The following is an 18,233-nucleotide window of genomic DNA, read 5'->3' as shown; positions in this document are numbered from 1 at the left end:
ATGTTCCTGCTGGGTTACTGTTTCAACCTCCCTGATCATAAACTTAAAGCTGAACACTAATTGCAATTAACGGGGTTGTGTGAACATGTGAGGAAAAGAATGTGTTTGTTTTTTGCTATAAATAACTACAAACACCTCTTTGTTGTCTTCCTGTTTCCTCTGATGGTCCAAAGGACAACTTCAGTCAGAAAAGTTTCTCTCCCAATTACACTTGATCCAAATGAGTACTCTTGTCTTATCCATCTCATTTCTGCAGAACATCTGTCATGCAGCATATGGTCCCACATTTTTTGTCAAGCTTGAATGGTTTACTGTATATTAGAGGCTGATGCTGAATTAGCGAATAAAAGAACAAAGTTGGTGTGTGGCCATAAAGCTTCTTCCAACAGTCTGTCCAGGATTTATGGAGTAATGCTGTTTTCCGCAGGCTTTAGTGTTTATGAGGGAACTTTTTAGTCAACAACATATAATTTGAAAAAGTCCAAAAAGTCGTGATGCATTCACAAACACAAACTTAATCCAAGCATGCTGTATAAAGTATACTGTCATATCTACTTGTGTCTGTAGGCAACATGCCACATTTGTTCCAGCACCATCTGCACAAATTGTCCGACTGTTTACAAACTTCACTGTGTTGTTGTTTATATATGTATGTACAGTAAACTAATATATGCAACCTTTTAGATGTGTATTTGCACCTGCCTGTCAAATGTTAGTAGTCAAGTGTTTGTGTTTACCTTGTTTAGCTTTGCTGTCCTTGTTTATAGCTTTGTGTATGTACACTGACAACAAAGAAGGGACAAAGTCAAGTGTGCACCATAGTAATAGAATGACAGTAGAGCAGACATTTTTAAATCAGAGTTGCACGATGATCAGCATGGCGGCCAAATTGCAGAGTTGCAGGCTAACTTTCATAAAAACTTCCGCATAAACAAACCAAATTGTGGCAAGTTCCAGACTCACTAAGGTGAGGTTTTGCAGGAATGACCAAACAAGTATTGGTGTTGTAACATTACCTTTTCAATTAAGAAATCCTTTACTTTTAAAATGCTTCCATAACCATTATTTTCCAGTTTCTTTTGTTACCATTAATTGCATGTTTATTGGAACATGATATTGATCTAGTCCCTTTGACCACTCAAAGCGGTTTGAATGAAGTGTGTTTTATGATGAGTTAACAAGGCAATCCAGCTAACATTGACGTTAACCCTATGGGCCCTAGGCGTTTTTGGGGTATTTTTACTGCCTTTACTTTTAAGCTCATATCCCAGTCATTATAAAGGCTACATACACATGCTATATCTTGTTTTTTTCAGGACAATCTGGGCTAACCAGATTTGCCATCATTTCATGTCCTACTATGTGCCTGTATTTTATGTTATTTTTTATATCAATGAAAAAAACAAATCCGTGTAACTAAATTCTTACATTTTTACATGTATCTCACCATAGCAAGTTGGAAGAAGACATATTCTGCCATATATGAAGAGGGAAGACTCTCTGGAATCTAGCAATATAAGAACCATGATGCTGGGACATTCTGTCACTTCACAGTTGTCCAAAACATGTGGTTTGTGCCAGGCGGATATAATTGCCAGTATTTTTTCATTATTGCAAGAAATTCCATTGACTCATTCACAAGTCAAAAATGTGTTTTATCTGAAAGAAACATGCAATATTTACATCTAAGACCATAGAAAAATAGTCAACCAAGTGCAATGATGTCCTCCAAGATAATATTTGCCACTTTGTTTGCAGTAAACAAAGTTTGTTGTTGTTTTTCAGTTTCAGTTATATATTGGGGGGGCATTTTGGGCATTGGGGGGGGGGGCATGTCCCCCTCAATGTATATGGTGACTACAGCCCTGTCATGCATGCATAATTAGGCTGCAGTTGTCTGGGTGCTCAAAGGTGAAGTGGCTGGTCTTGTCATACAAAGTTTGATGGAGTGTCAACTCGACAATATGGAGATATTTGCATCTTGAAAGCCGGACTACAAATGTGGATAGACAGGGAGAAACACACGCAAGCCTAAGACGTGGTAAGATACGATATTCCTCACTATATGAAGTGACTGATAACAAGATCTGTATAATGGATTGTAAAGAAATTCGTCAGGTTTTTATTTTGTAGACAATTAATCTGGATTTATATCATGTGATATGCATGGCATTTCTGTGCGAGCCTGCATTCATGAGTAATCCATCCAAGAGTAATGTGTGTGCAAACTGTATGAAAGCTCTGTTATACATTATTTTAGTGTGACTTTATCATTTTTTTTTGGCTTCTCGCTATGACGCACGGTCACAGAGAAAATCCACAGAGAAGAACAGGTGTGAATTTGGATGCACTATGCGTCGTTTGGGCCCATAGGGTTAATGTCAGTGGGCCCTATTTAGATGGTCTAAAGCGGACGGCGGAGGGCGCATAATCCATGTTGCAAGTGTCATTGCTATTTAGATGCAGATGCAGTTGTCATTTTCACGCCCTGCGCCCTCTTCGTCTAACTAGCAGGTGACACTCTGATTGGCTTATTGAATGATACGCCCAAAACACACTCATGACTAATTCACAGAGTAAGTCCAACCCTTTTGGACTCTCCGCTATGGCGCATAGTCTGAAAATGCGCTGTCGAACTAGCAAGTGACTGGGACACGCCCATGCACCGCACGCCTGGCACTTTGCGTTTTAGACCATCTAAATAGGGCCCAGTATCTTACCCAAGGATACTTCGAAATGCAGACTGGAGGAGCCAGGGATCAAGCCGCCGATCTTCAGATTAGTGGACGAAGCCTCTCCCTCTGACCTAAAGCCGCCCCATAGACTGTATATAAACATGGACTATGTGTCTCCACTTACCTCCACTGTACAGAAGTGAAGCTAAAATGTCCCAAATACAGCTGCTGCCATCTTGCTCTGGTGAAGCCATTTGGAACCAGAGTCTGCACAGTAGCAATTTAAGTTTCCCACCCATACACCCTTCCAACCAGTCACAGCCTATCAATTAGTTCACACAGCTGCCAATCATGTTGTAAAATTCCTGATTTATAGCATTGAATAACTAATTAAAACCAACCTTATCAGGAAAACAAACACTTGAACATACAGCAGTGTGATAAAAAACTACCTTCAATGACAGAGACCATCTATGGGAAAGATTTATCTATTGTGTATTTTAAGTTCTTAGTTTGGCCCATGTCCCATCCACTAACATGAAGAGCGACCACCAGGGGGCAGTCAAGATATTTTGGCTTCACTTTTGGGGAGCTGTCATGTCATCCATCTTTATGTACCATGTTCTACACAAGCTGCCTCAGAGGAGTAGTGAGACCTGCTGCACATCAGACAACTAAGAGGCATTGAGAAACCGCAGGGATACATGTGTGTAACGTCAGATTAAGCATTTTTTTTTCATCTAAATTGGTGAATTAAGGATTTATTTCAACGAAACCAGAGTTGGTGACTGTTGGAACAGTGGACTCACTAACTATATGACTAAAAAGACTATCAACAACAGTGTTTGATTTGTTTCTGTCTGTTTAAATAAAGTGTGTTTTACATTGAGTTAACAAGGCACTTCAGCTAATGTTAATGTTAGCTTTTCCAGCCTCAGCTTTCAGAACGTGGTCAGAGAGCACAGGGGAGACTTTGGTTTCTCCAAGGTCGGCGTCGATACTCACTCCAGAGCAACCACTGTGGCTCCACTCAGCAGTCGGTAAAAAAGACACGTGAAGTTTCTGCTGGTCTTGTGGAGCTGCAGAATTTATTAGCGCACAAACTACAAACTGTACATTCACTCTTGATATCTTCACCACTGAACTTGAACTCTGCTCTGCTTCGATCGGTCTCTCTCGTGCTTGCTCTACCGCACCTTAACACACATGCACTGGCTGCACATTGAGCTCTCCAAATGAGTTATGCTACTCTTACAACATCAGCGTTAGTTCAGTGAAAGAGAGAAACTTGGATTGGTGTGCGGCTGTGTTTTCTCTTTAGTCAGGAAGATGTGTGTAAGAATAGGTGAAAATGGCAATCTCATTGAAGTGAGTGTGACACAGTTTATGGCCCCACTGACGTGTGTTGTCACCATAACAACTAACAACATGTTTTTATTGTACTAGTTCAATGACCATGGCAAACAGTTTGACGTCTGTACACTCATTTTATTTCTATGGTGCACACACACTTGGCCAATAAAGCTGATTCTGGTTCTGATAATTAGACTTTTTTCATCAGTTTGGTCATCAGTGTATTGTTAAATAACAGCACCAAAACAAACAAAGCACAATTAGGTTATTCATGTGAATTTTACCCTGCAACCATGCAATTTAGAATCTCCAGAGACAGCGGTGCACGGTGTGTGAGCGTACGTGTTGGATGCTGCTCGTGATCCAGTTTAATATTAAGTAAATGGTGCCTGCTATTTTAAGCTATTAGAGTGAGGTCAGAGCTATTTTAAGTACACTAAGCAGCACCTTATCATCACCGAGCTCAGTCTTAGTTGTGTTTTATATACCGACAAAGCAGGCAGTTCACAGGCTTCATAGCAGTGTCTAATAAAAGGAAGCGGTGCGTTCTCAGTTTACAGCTCTAGCTGAGGCAGAGGTTAGTTGCTCATGCTCCCCCCTGAGCAACAAAGGAAACGAAGGAAAGGAACAGGAGTGGTGTGATTGGAAGCTGGAGATGGAGTCGCTAATCAAAGCTGCGCCTGGATCTGTAACTCTACCGGCTGGGTGTGGAGAGCTCTGCTCAACCTGATGGCAGAGACACACTAACCTGCAGTGACCACGGGGAACAAAGATTCACACTTTAATTGATTTTGCTTTTATGTTCTCTTGCTTAATGAAAATCAAATCAAAACTAAGCCAACGGCCACTCAATCTCTCTTTCTCTCTCTCCCGCTTCCTCCCTCACCGACTTCTCCCCAAACCCCCCACCTCCCACCCCCCCTGTCCCTTGCTGTGTTGCTTTGAAGTGTAAATCAGATTCTACTGATGTATGAAAGTAAAGTGCAGACTGTACACCAGAGACCATTTCACAGCACTGAGGGCATGCAGGGTGTAACCAGATGTAAGCGTATCTTTTTCACAAAATGTATAGGTCAATAATGCTTCACTGTGTGTGTGTGTGTGTGTGTGTGCGTGTGTGTTGTGTATAAAGCCACCTACTACGGGAACTGCCTATTAAAATTTATAAGGCAACATAAACACGACAGTGACATTTATTATATAGATAAACCTGCTGTTTGTCCTTTATCTCTGTATCAACTGTAGTGGGCTGAAGCACAGTAAGTATCAAGTGTCAAGTACTTTTGTCAGGTGCTCTCACTTCCTCAATATGATCCCTTCAAGTGCGTTTTAGCTTGAGTTTTGTGCCTGTTCTTTTGTTCCCTCAGTCAGTGTTGTTTTTCCTTTGGGGATTTGAAATAAATAGATCTAACAGTGGAGTGAAAGGGAGCAGATTCTATTATAAAAGAGCTCTTCGCTACGAAATATTCACAAAAAGTCCAGCAGATCTCACACCCCTCTGACTTCTGCCTCCTTTCATTTACGTCTCCTCCCTCCTGATTCACAGATTTAATAAAGAAATCAGTTTAATCAAGATTAACGATAATGACTTTCACCTGGATTTACCTCATCACCGTACTTCATGACAAGACCGAGTGTTAATAGAGCCTCACAGGCATTCCGGCAAGTCATCTCATATTGTAGTCTCGTGTTGCATGTCATCCAATCGTATATGTTCTTGTCCTGTCTCTTACACTTTGAGGTCTGTGTAAACACTTGGCTCTGTTTCACATCTGAATAAACAAAATGCTGAGCTCCACATCCTTGCTGCTACAAAACTGCGTGCTTTTAGAAAAGTAACTCATTTGCCTTCATCAGCGTTCATCTGTGGGATAATGTTTCTCTAAACAGCAACTGAAAGTCCATCTAAAGTTTAATAGCATTATTATTTTCACCTGCCACAGTGTACATACTGTATCTGCTCTGTTAATCACTTGTTCTGCCATAAAACACAAGCGCTACACACTGCAAACAAGATCCATGTTAGCTTTCTTGCTAAACTCTCCTTATCTAACTCACAAACATGAACACACATCTTGTCCTGCGCCTTAGCTTGTTGAACGAGACAGCAAACAAAAGTGCACTGCCAACATCAGCTCGCAGGCTAGATAGCTAATTAGCTGCCCAGCTGCAGCACATTGAACAGCATGTAAACGTATGTAAAAGATGTAATTTGGGACCAGTTAGATCATTGGCATAAATACGGGGGAAACACAGGGGACACATCCCCCTCAGTATTTAGAACATATGCATTTGTCTCCCCCAATAAAAATGTGAAAGCAGGAGAATAAAATTAAAGATATTCGAGCTATAAACTGATGCATAAAGGCACAAATTGCTGCATTATATTCACCAGACTGCAGGAAAATCAACATTTCCTGGAAAAGGACCCCAAATCCTCCCATTTCGTATGTGTCCCCCAAGTGTTGAAGTAAACCTATGTCCTTGAGTGAGATTCTGTAGTACCGCAGTGCCACTATCAACACGGTGTCTGCCCATGACATATAGCTACAGCACAAGTTTTTTTGCACTTTGTCTCTTGTTCCTCACGGTTTAACACCAACACTCTGGCAGCCTGCCAGCTGCTGTCAATCAAACACAGACACTGACACAGTCCGCCAGGAGCATTTCTGATATTTCCCCAAACACCTTTTCTCTTCCTTTTGATATTATAAACCTTTTAAGAATGCATTTCAGAAACCAGTCTGACAGCTTAAAGGGATACTGTGCTGATTTTCAACCAGCTTAGTGTCATGACAGTGTGGGTGGTATGTGTAGATGAACTGGGATAAACCTTTTTCCATCTTACCACCTGCTCATCTCTCATGTTATGCGTCATCCAGCGGATTTCTGCCAGCTCTAGGGCTGTTGCTCAAATTACAGAGTGTACCTCTGCATTTTTGTATGCACGCCACAACGGATACAAAGAGCATAGAAGCAGATAGCGAGAGAGACCTGCCCCTTTCTCTCTATCAAACTCATACCAAAGTCAAACCAAACTGTGAAACTAGGCAGTGCTGATCAAATATAAGATTCTGTTACTATATTGTCCATTTCTCACCTAAAATGTTTCTGGAAACATATTTTAGTGCACTGTTTGGCTGTAATAGAAGAATTTGTAAACAAAAGGTGGTTGCCATACTTTTTCCTGTACTGTAAAAACAGAGGCTGAAAAAACTGAAACCAAATGGTAAAACTAAGCAGTGTTGATAATTGTTTCAGAAACAGATTTTTGCTAACTGTTGACTGTAATTCAAGATTGTTTGTTACCAAGCAGCCATATAGTTTCCTGTGGAAAAACTGCCAAGCTTGAGGTATGTTACCCACCAGCGGGAATGTTTATTGGTCTGATGCTTTCAGACTGCTTTCTATAGGTTTTCTACTACAGCCCTTTTCTGAAGCATCTTTCTACTGCATAGACAACCTTGTTTTGTGAAAAGACCATTTTTCCAGCAATGAAATCCTTCTTTAACTAACTAAATGTGATTTCAGTTGAACTTTAACACCAGCTGAAACTTTTCCAGTGGTTTAACCTCTGCTCTTGCTGCAGTGAAGACAAAGTATACTTTTAATTGTGTGAGTACACACAGACACCAGCTCTGTCCACACACATTGGTGATGCTATGGTATTTAACTGCTCTTTGCTGTGTGCTACAGGTTCTGTGGAGGGGATGTGAGTTGCATTAGTGTCACATAAACCGAGCCACAGTGTAAAACTTAAATATATAGTACAGTTTACAGAAATGGTTAAAAATGATGACTGTATAAAGATGGACAACGCATTCACATCCTACTGTACAAAACTGAAGCCAAAATAACCTGGAGATGGCTGCTTCCAGCTTGCACTGGTGACATCATTCGAAGCCAAAGTCTGCGCTGTAGCAATCTCTACAGTATTGAGTTCCCACCCAAACACCTGTCCAATGGATCATGAGCAGCGCCGTTGATGGCGAGCACACCAGCTGTCAATAATGACTTCACACCCCTTTTTTATAGCATCAAATGACTAATTAAAACAAACTTATCAGGAAGACAAACCCTTGAACAGACTCCAGCGTAATAGGAACAACACAAAATGGCAGAAACCACTTTGATCCTTTAGTTTGATTCATGTTTCATCAATTAACATGGACGGGTGGGGTTTAGGACCTATACTGCAGCCAGCCACCGGGGGGCGATTGAGATGTTTTGGCTTCACTCTTGTGGAGCTGTCATGTCGTCCATCTTTATTATACAATGTATGGGTGACATGAGTGAGTGTCTTTAAAACTCTGTGGTGATATGTGCTATTTCTCTCTTCAGTTTAATTGAATTTTTAATTAAACCTCCTCGTTTAGAAGGAAACAGTATTTTTCATGGTTGTCCTGACCAACACTGGCAGCAACGACCGCCACAGAGAAACAACATTTGACAGAAAACAATAAATACAAATTACCAGACCAATATAAATATAACAACGTTCGACATTATGTCTACTTACTCTCTTTTAACAATAATAAACAGTAAATGTTTTACTCTGAGGCTTCATTTACTGCTCATTACACTGCTGTCGTTTGTTTAAAGTACTGTGTATTGTTTATTTTACAGCTGCCATTTTACAGCTTATTATAAGTCAATAAAAACTCACATTTGCCTCTGAATCCAGATTGACAGTCTGTTCTCAAAGTTGATAAACTGATACTTGACTATAATGTGCTCATTCAGGCTGCGGGTTTTGTTTCAGCGTCGACTGTTTAACATGCATCAGCACCAGTCCACCACATGTTTTTACAGTATGAAAGACTTTGATTTATTTTTGTAAGCTGTGCAGTCAGCAGTATGAGCTGTGTTTGGCCATGCCACCATCTGATCATTTTTCAAAGACTCGTCGCTCTCGTTCTATATTAGTGCACGGTGCGTCTTTGCCTTTGCTGTGACACAGCCTGAGTTTCAGGTTGGATTTTTAAGATTTCAGCTACATGCAAAAAACAGTGTGTTATGACGTATTTCTGAGCAGAAACTGATGATTAAAACCCCACTGACAAAATGAATATCTCCTGTATAACATGCAGTAGCAGTTCTTTCCTGGAGGACTTTGATGATTGATTGATTGTGACCTCATTTGTTCAGAAATCAAAGGTGTTGTTTTCGCATCACATGTTATTTTATTAAATCCCCTGAGACAGAATATCCCCTTTTATCTCTCTCTACAATGACACACATCCAGGAACACGTTGGGTCACAACTGCTAAAAGACTTTTTCTGACTCAAAAGTGTTGAACTCATTATTAAGTCAGTCACCCACAGCAAAGACATGTCATCTCTAATATCAGTCAAAATTGTTTAAGTGGATTTGCTCCATGATTTTCTGCTTGTTGCACCTTATATTTTAGGAGGTTTTTTTTATATTCAGACAAATTGAGGTTGAGCATGAAATGTTTAGGCTTGTTAAGAATAGCAAATCGTTCCTGGCTTAAAGGCTTATAAACAAAGGGATTTAAAACAGATTAATTTTTTTCTACAAAGCTCGTATTATCAGGATTAAATTTAAAGCGCCCAAGGGTGAGTACTATAAAGAGAGAGGACACACACAATTTTAAGAGAAATAAGTGTTCAGGGATAAAGAGACTTACTTTGTTCATTTACTGTGGTAATGACAAAAAGAAACCATTCTGTATATTATGCTATGAAAAGCAAATATACAAAGAATATTAATTCTATGGTGACTGGATGTGGGCAAAAAGATGTCTTAATTGACTTAAAAATCATCCAAGCCCTCATGATGCCAGACAATGCCATGAGCATGAAAGGATTTACTCATCTTCACCCACAGCCTCAACCTACTGTAGAGGCTTGCTCATTTTGTGTGATATATCTATATGCATGATGTCAAGTACTGGATACTGCTTTACTCTGCTGAGGTTGGCCATTTCACTTCATTCCTGCATGAGAGATGAAAAGAATCTGGAGCTAAAATGGAGAAAGTAGGGCAAAGAAAAGAGATTTTATGCCGGGCATTAGTCTCCACTATTATAATGGTCAGTGATGATGAGTTCATTTCTGCTCTGCTCTTTAGTCACTAAGTAAAAGGCCACCAGACTCAAATGCTGCAGTGTGATCAAAAATGCATCTAGCTGCAAAAAAATACCTCGGCTTACTATGCACGAATAAAAATGTGGGATTTAAATTTTTGACAACTATGACACAAAAAAAGAAAGGGTTTTTAATACAGTCAGGGTGAGTATACAAAAGGCAGTCAGCACAGGCAGAGGTAACCAAATCAACAGATAAAAAACTCACTGGCCTGAAAATGAAAAAGGTAAATCTCACGAGGAATACACACCAGGAAGAACACCAGAACGCTCACATGAAGGACAAGACAATCTAGCAGAGAATAAAGGGAAGACACAGACTTATACACACCCTGACAGGGGAGATAATGAGACACAATCAGTGCGGTGGGAAATTTGACAAGACATGGGGAGATAAGCAACAGACTTTCAAAATAAAACAGGAAACAGAACATCACATTCAAACCCTGACGGCGCACTTGAGACTTACAGAGGTGCAGCTGAGCCTCTTACTTCTACTGGCTGAATGGTTAACATCTGGGGTAGCGCACTGCTAACTTGAATGAAGATAAAGTGATTTTGCGGCTCTTTTAGGCTTTCCAAATGTTATCAGACCGAATGGATCAAATCCTGATAGTGAGACAAGTCATTTTGCAGGGGTTGTGTTGCTCAATAAAATTTATTCACAGATTTACAGACATCTCTTTCCCAACGTATGCCTATGGGAAAAATTCCTTTTGGGCCACAGGGCATTATGTGACGAATGCCAGAAATTGCAGTACCACTGTGTGGCCACTATGAAAAATTGGCGTCAAAGCCCAGGACACTTCCTGGGGGCCTGCCATAGGGGCATCATAGTCGGGGTAAAGTAGGAATAATTACCAGGGCCCAAACGACAGGCCAAATAACTTGCACTGTCATTCCTTTCCTCAAGTAAGGGAAACTGGTGGAAAGGGAAAGAGAAAATTGGGGAAAACCATTTTTGACTTATCTCTTTCAAAAGGAAGGTGAACACAACTAATACAGTTTAAAAATGGTTTCGCTAATATCAGTTGTTTGACTGAAGACAGAACCCAGTTCAAGACATATTTGCATTGGAACATAAATTATTGATCTTAAATTATCTGTGCAATATACACATGATTAATATGTGCAGTACTGTTTATATGACATACAGAGACTTTCTGCATAAAAACATCAGATAAAGGGATGTTTACGGAGGAGCATAGCTGCAGCTACACTGTATTTGGAGGCTAATCCTTGTCAACATTGGCCTGCCATCATGTTAGCGGCCCTGCTTCTGGTTTAATCTCATCTTCTTGTTTCTCTCTCTGTTTTCTCCCTTCTTCAGTGTGAGCATGTTCAATGATACTGGAAGGTGATAAGAAATACAAAGACAGCAGTTATGCTGTTTTGCGGCTTCCTTTTCTTAATTGTCTCCTACTTTAGGCACAGATGGTGATAGCCTTACTTGACACCTTCCTGCTTAAATAGAGAAAGCCCCCCCCTAACTTAATTTTCAGGGCACCAAACTGAGCTTGTAAACTCAATTTCCTCTAAAATCCCAGGTGAGTTCACCTACATTTCTTCTTAAATATTCTGCCAAACCTTACTGCTGCTTTTCCTCAAACCCCCTGCTGTCACTTTCTGATAAATCAGTTCATTTTTCTACATAAAAAAACCCCACTTGAATGCCTTCATCTTGCAGAATTGTTTCTCCCCAGCTGAGAGAGTTAAATCCAGCCCTCTGGGTTTGGCTTTTCATTTCAACCATTTTCTGAACTCATTTACTCTGCTAATAGGCTAGTTGCCAAAATTAAAGACACACATGTTTTGTTTCCTTTGTCCATTAAAGCAGTAAGCCACAGACCTGTGGCTTCTCATTTTTGTTGATTTTATTTGAAAAGATGAGTTGCTGCACTTCACAGACGGCCTGCAGAGCACAACATGTTATTAACACTCAGAGCGCTGATGTGAAAATGCACGGAGAGACAAGATTATTAAAAACATTCTAAGAGAAAGGATACTATACTTCAAATGAGATTTCACCAGGTGGAAACAGCTTTGACTGATACAAAGCAAAGTCGTTTTTTCTTGAGGTTCAAGGTTGATGGTGTCAGGTCGACAGCATGTGGGCACAACATCATAAATAACCTGCGCAGCCTAACGCAATCTTGTACAACAGTCATGCAACATTTATGTGATGCAGAATTTAGCCAAAGTCAAAGAGCTCAGTGCGCACACTTCCGTTCAGGTACATTACCATGATGATGATGATGTCCATTTTATGTTTTATTGCTCATTATAGGATGATTTAAGGGCTTCTCTTTTTTTGTAAAATGTCCTTAATTTCTGAGTTTTTCTGGATGAATCATTACAAGAATTGCAAGCTGTGATTCAGGAAGGAAACACAGCAGAAGACAGAGCTCTTTGCAGTGTGATGTTACATGTAATAAACTATGTTCATGTCTGACAAATGTTTCACAGTTGCAACAGTATTTTTGGTGTCTTATAAGTACATGTAGGCAGCTGTGTGGTGTTGCAGTGTGTGCAGATGAACGGTGTTTGGCTTTGCCCCCATACCACTTTCAGCACCTAGACCTCCACAGCCAGACGGGCAGGGATCTCCAGGGGGATAGTCAAATCAAGTTCCCCTGCTTCCCTTCCCTGGTTCCTGTACAGCAACATGTCAAACAACTTTCATCTGCGCATAATGCGATGACACACAGCTGGTTGAATATCAGCAAAGTTTCCCTGCTTCCCTTCACTGGTTCCTGTACAGCAGGGTCGGTCTTTTTTTCAGTGTTACAATCATTAAAATGCAAAAGCAGCATGTGTATACATTCAGTAGGCTATATCTTCAGTAGCTAGCTAGCTAACCCTACACTTTTCAGGGTTTGATTTTGGTTTTGGAACAGGGAAGAAATCACCTCTCCAGGTAAGGAGTATCATTAATATACAACGACAAAACCAGCCTTAAATTGAAGGAAATCTGAAACGACTGCATTAGAGTAAATGGAGCGCAGCTGTGTTGTTGTCGGACCCTGGTCTGAGCCGGTCTGATGCTATGTTATGATCGGCCAGTCTGCATTCGGGGGCAGGACTTAGCAAAGCGTCAATTGCCAGAGTAAATGTTGGCATTGTATTTTTCTGCAAATCACAGATATGTAACATTATTATGCAGCAGATACGTTGAAACTTCACATTTCAACATTGCTGTGGTTGAAGTGTGTTATGTTTAGAACTAAAGACTACCTAGTTATGGTTAGAAAAAGATCATAATTCCTGCACAATTGCCACTGTTGCTATAAACCACCCTGTGTGATGACAGAACTGCTGCTTGAAACACAAACAACAAAACTGGTTGTTCATTAGCAACAGCTAATAAACAACCAGTTATGTTGTTCATTGGTTTTGAACAGTGGTCTGCAGTGGTCTTCAGCTTGGCAGCTGTCTTGGTGTCACGCCATCATCCATTCGCTCCACCTCCCAGTGACAAAGTCAGCTTCAATACACACAGAAATACTTCCCTTTGGAAACGTTGATAAGTATGAAACATGCAAATGTTACGAAGCTGTGGTTTACAGAGACGTACAATGCCAAAATTTTCTTCTGGCAACTGGGCAGCAAATGTGTGAAATTGTAATGTATTCATTGTATTTTGTCCCCAGCAGCTCCACTGAACACTGTAGAATATAATTCAGTCCAATACAAACACCAGCAGGTGTAATTTACCAGAGTCAGCTCCTCTCTCTCACCCAGCCTCAGATATAGAGAATATACAGAAATAATACTGTACTATTCATGACGGTGGCTTTTATTGCAGACTTGTTGAAATGGATTGCATTAGATCCTTCAGGTACCTCTCATATTGTGTCCACCTCTTGTACATTAATTAGACGTGTAAGGCTATTCTGAGTCTTGTTCTTTGTTTGCTGCCTTGCATTTCGCTTGTTTCATCATGTATTACAGCACTTCACTTTGTCATGTGAATGATGATGATAGGACAGATCCAGATAGGTTTTTTCTCGCCTTCGCTCTGTGAAGTCCTCTGAGACATACTTGTGATGAAAGGCTCTATAAATAAATGAGTTTGATCTTAATGCAATTCTCATCTCACTATCCAGGTGTCCACATGGCAGCGACTCACCTTAATATGTCAGCTTATTTAAAAGTACAAATATTCAAAACAGTTCATGGTAGAGTCAGAAAAAGACTCTTTTAATCAGATTTTTTGCCTTCCAGCAGTTGGCAGGGATGACTGGTGATATTACTTGAAGCCACTCAAGTTTTTAAGCAAGGTGCAGGTGATAAAAAGTCAGATGGAGACTGATAGCACAGATGTAATCTCCATAAAGAGAACTGCACCAATTCATTCTTCAGTAAATGTTTTATGTGTGATGATAAATTCTAGGAATAAAATTTGCAATTTTTCCACACACATACTGATCTGTTTCTGCCATGTGACATTATGAATGTAGTTTTCATTCATTAAACCAACGTTTGAACTGCAGAGACGTTGTTAAAAGGCAGCATGTAAAATGTTCTGGGGGGTAAATCTGTACGTGTATAATACATGACTCTGCACAGGTGTAGATTTCAGCAGGGAGGCAGTACCAGTATCTCAAAATTTAAAACAAGTGCATTTGTTCTCCCTCTGTAAAAACATGAAAGTAACAGAGGGAATGAAATTGATGCAGGGAAGGCTCAGATTAGTGCAGAAAAAAACACTACAGTGCAGCAAATTAAGTGTTTGATGCTCAAAATCTTCCCACCCAACACCCCCGATTTCATTATCTGTGTCCCCCAGTATTGAAACACACACCTTTGTGTCTCTGTGTACACGTGTAGATTATATGGGTGCATTGATGCATGCACGTCTGCATGTATATATTATACAGCATGGTGTAATACAGTCCTGCAGGTGAATTCTAATGTACGCCAAATCCTGGATTTTTATCTTTTCTCCTAGAATTCAAGGCTCTTCTTGAGTCACTCAGTTTGTTAAAAAACAAAAGAATATAAAGCGAGAGCTCATCCACTTTCTTCTCAGTAACCTTGCTACCTGATGGTACACTATCCTCATCAATGAGCACTACATTGCTGCTTCAAGTGAGTCATAACTGACAACTGAAAGAGATTACTTTTTCACTAGTCTAAACATTGTTTTTTTTTTTTTGAAAATCCTGCAGAATAAAATACTTTAAATAACAATTAAAATAACAAACAAACTGGAGAGCAGCTCCACACCTGGCACCAAAGTGACTTTATATTTATTTCAAGGGTATAAAGATTTTTTGAAACTCAAATTAATTGACTTTCCTCGGGCTGCTGTACAACAATCGGCAGCGTGAGCCAGTTAAACATGAATTAGTTGAAAGTGATCCTGCGTCTCCGGGGAAATTTCCTTTTTCTTGTTGGCCCCCCGCCCACGGAGAGCTCGGAGTAAAGGGTCAGCCTCCCACACCATATGAACGGTGGATTTGTGTCGACCATTTCTACCATTTAATGGGGGGATTGTGAGACAATCAAGGGGTCAGCCTCAGAACAGCACCCTTTCAAGCTGTTGGAGATTCAGTGTATGTCCTCCGCCTCAGTGTGGACAACACTCTGTATAATTTATAGCAGCTAATTAAAGGCATCACTTCAGGAGAGGTTGATGTAAAATTTATCACAATTATTTACTTATCTTTTCTGCATTGTCAAGGACTAATCCTTACATGTCGAGTGCGTGGTTTGATGATTAATGGTCCCTGTCTCCACAGCTGAGGAACCTACAGTGGTTAGTGTCTTTGTCTCAGGGACCTCACAGTGATGATTACAGGATAACCTCTCACACACAGTAATTAATCAGCCCACAAGAAGAGCATTCATTTAGACTAAATGTGACAGCTGCTTGGCCGGGTGGATCACACAGTGGGAGGATCGCAGGTCCCTAATACCAACCTCAAAGTGTCCCCGCGCCTGGCTCCAATTCAAAAGAAATCAATAGAAGTTGCAGGTCCAACACCTGCAGGTGTTTATAGCTTGTCAATTATATGTGTACACGACTTTGAGGTCGTCTTCATGACAACATCCAGCGATTGCAACTCGCAAGGACAGGCTTCGTTTTACAGTGCTGCCCTTTAAACAGAGACGAGGGTCATAAATAACATGAACAAAGTGAAACCAGAGCTGAAACTACTCACCAATGACACTCATGCATCACCACACTGTCAGAGAAAACAAGCTAATCTTTGAATCGGTCCTTCAGTGTGACTGTCTGGTGACTTAGCCGAGATATAATTTTCTCATTATAATTTCAATCCACTTTAATTGTATTCATCTCTACACAGTGCACAGTTTGCAGTCTGAGAAGCGTCACGCAGGCCATTTGAAGTCAGTGGAAGGCATTATCACAAGATTTGATTAAAATAATTAAATGTTTCTCAGATTTTCCCCAGTTCACATTTCAAAAGTATATTTTAGGTGATCTGAAAGTGGAAATATGATCCACAAAGAAAACTGGTGTCGGGTTGAATATTTGGCTGGTTAAATGTCTGATGTATCATGGTACTGATATGCTTGAATTTTCTTTCTTAATCACTTCGCCAATAAAGTCCTCATCACAATATTCTAGAGAAAAGCGATTAGTTGATTGACGCATTAGTCAGTGGACATGAAATTAGTGGCCAATATTTTGATAATCGCTTAATTATTTAAGTAAATTTCAAGAAAAAAATCCAATGACTCTCTGGTTCCAGCTCTTAAATATGAGTATATGCTGCTTTTCTCTGTTTTATATTGTTACAAACTGAATATACTTGTCATCTTAGGCTCTGACCAAGAGTGAAGGAAATTTCTGACAATTTTCTGCCATTTTATAGACTAATGCATGAATAAGAAAATAAGTGGCAGAATAACTAAACACGAAAACATTTGTCAAACAAAGACTGACGCCGTCAAAATGTCCAACCAACAGTCCAAAAGAACTGAAACACCAGCTCAAACTATAAAGTGTTTGAGAAAAATAACCTACACTATTTAAACATTTAATTGATTATCAACAATTAATTATCAACAAAATTGTGGTTTCAGCTGTAGCAGACTTACAGAACTGTAAACCACATCCAAGTCCACAGTCAGCATTACAACATTTTATATTGGAGCTTCACTTTGTACCATCAGCTGCAACTGGAGGGCAAAACCCCCACAGTTTATTGACTTTCAATAGAATCTTGTGGGTTAAGATGAAATTAAACGAGCAAAAAAAGGCGAGAGAACACTTTTTCATCACATCAATGTAACTAGCAAATAGAAAAACCCTTCATATTGCAAACTAAAGAAAATACCTTTTTGCACTCTGGCAGGTCTCTTAGCTGAGATGAATGGGCAGCAGGCTCCTGCATTGATCATCTCACAGCCATAAATGGCTGCTGCTGAGCAGACAGGACAGAGGAGGTGGTCTGTCATTAGATCTGGATATATGGTGGAAAGGGTGAATGAACACTGGTGCTCTTTGCCTGACAAAATTAATTAGAGCCAATTATTGATGCCGGTGCATGTTTTTAATGTGAAGCCATAGATGTGAACTAGAGTTTCAAATAATCAGGTTTAAATTAGAGGTATTTTTTGTAAATGGCAGCTTATTCCCAGCTGATTGATTTTGTTCTGTGTCTATAATCAAGGTGTATGACAGTCAGCCACAGAGACGATGATTCAGTTGTATTTTGCTCAGTGATTGCAAACAAAGAAGTTTGTCAGTGTTTGTGTTGTTTTCCTTCCCTGTCACACTTCACAAACATGCCGCAGTCATCCAGGAAGAAATATGGGAAACCAAGTGTCATAATAGTGCTTTTTACTCCATTAATAAAACGTATTGATGTAACATTAATTTCTTCCATCATCGAAAATGATACTTTCACTTTGGCAGCCTGCTGTGCTGTAGCTGTCTGCCAGATTGGATGACAAAGGCTGTTATTAGCAAATAATCATCTGGCAAAGATGATACTGGAAAACACTGTCATAATACGATCGAGAATTTTTGGTGAAAGTGTAGTGAAAGCCTGGACACTCTTTCAGTACTGAGTCCTGTTGTTTTTTAATGGGCATTTAAAGGGAGTTAAGGGACTGCAGC

Source organism: Epinephelus lanceolatus, chromosome 2, assembly GCF_041903045.1.
Source record: "Epinephelus lanceolatus isolate andai-2023 chromosome 2, ASM4190304v1, whole genome shotgun sequence".
Taxonomy (NCBI): domain Eukaryota; kingdom Metazoa; phylum Chordata; class Actinopteri; order Perciformes; family Serranidae; genus Epinephelus; species Epinephelus lanceolatus.
This window is presented reverse-complemented; position numbering follows the sequence as displayed.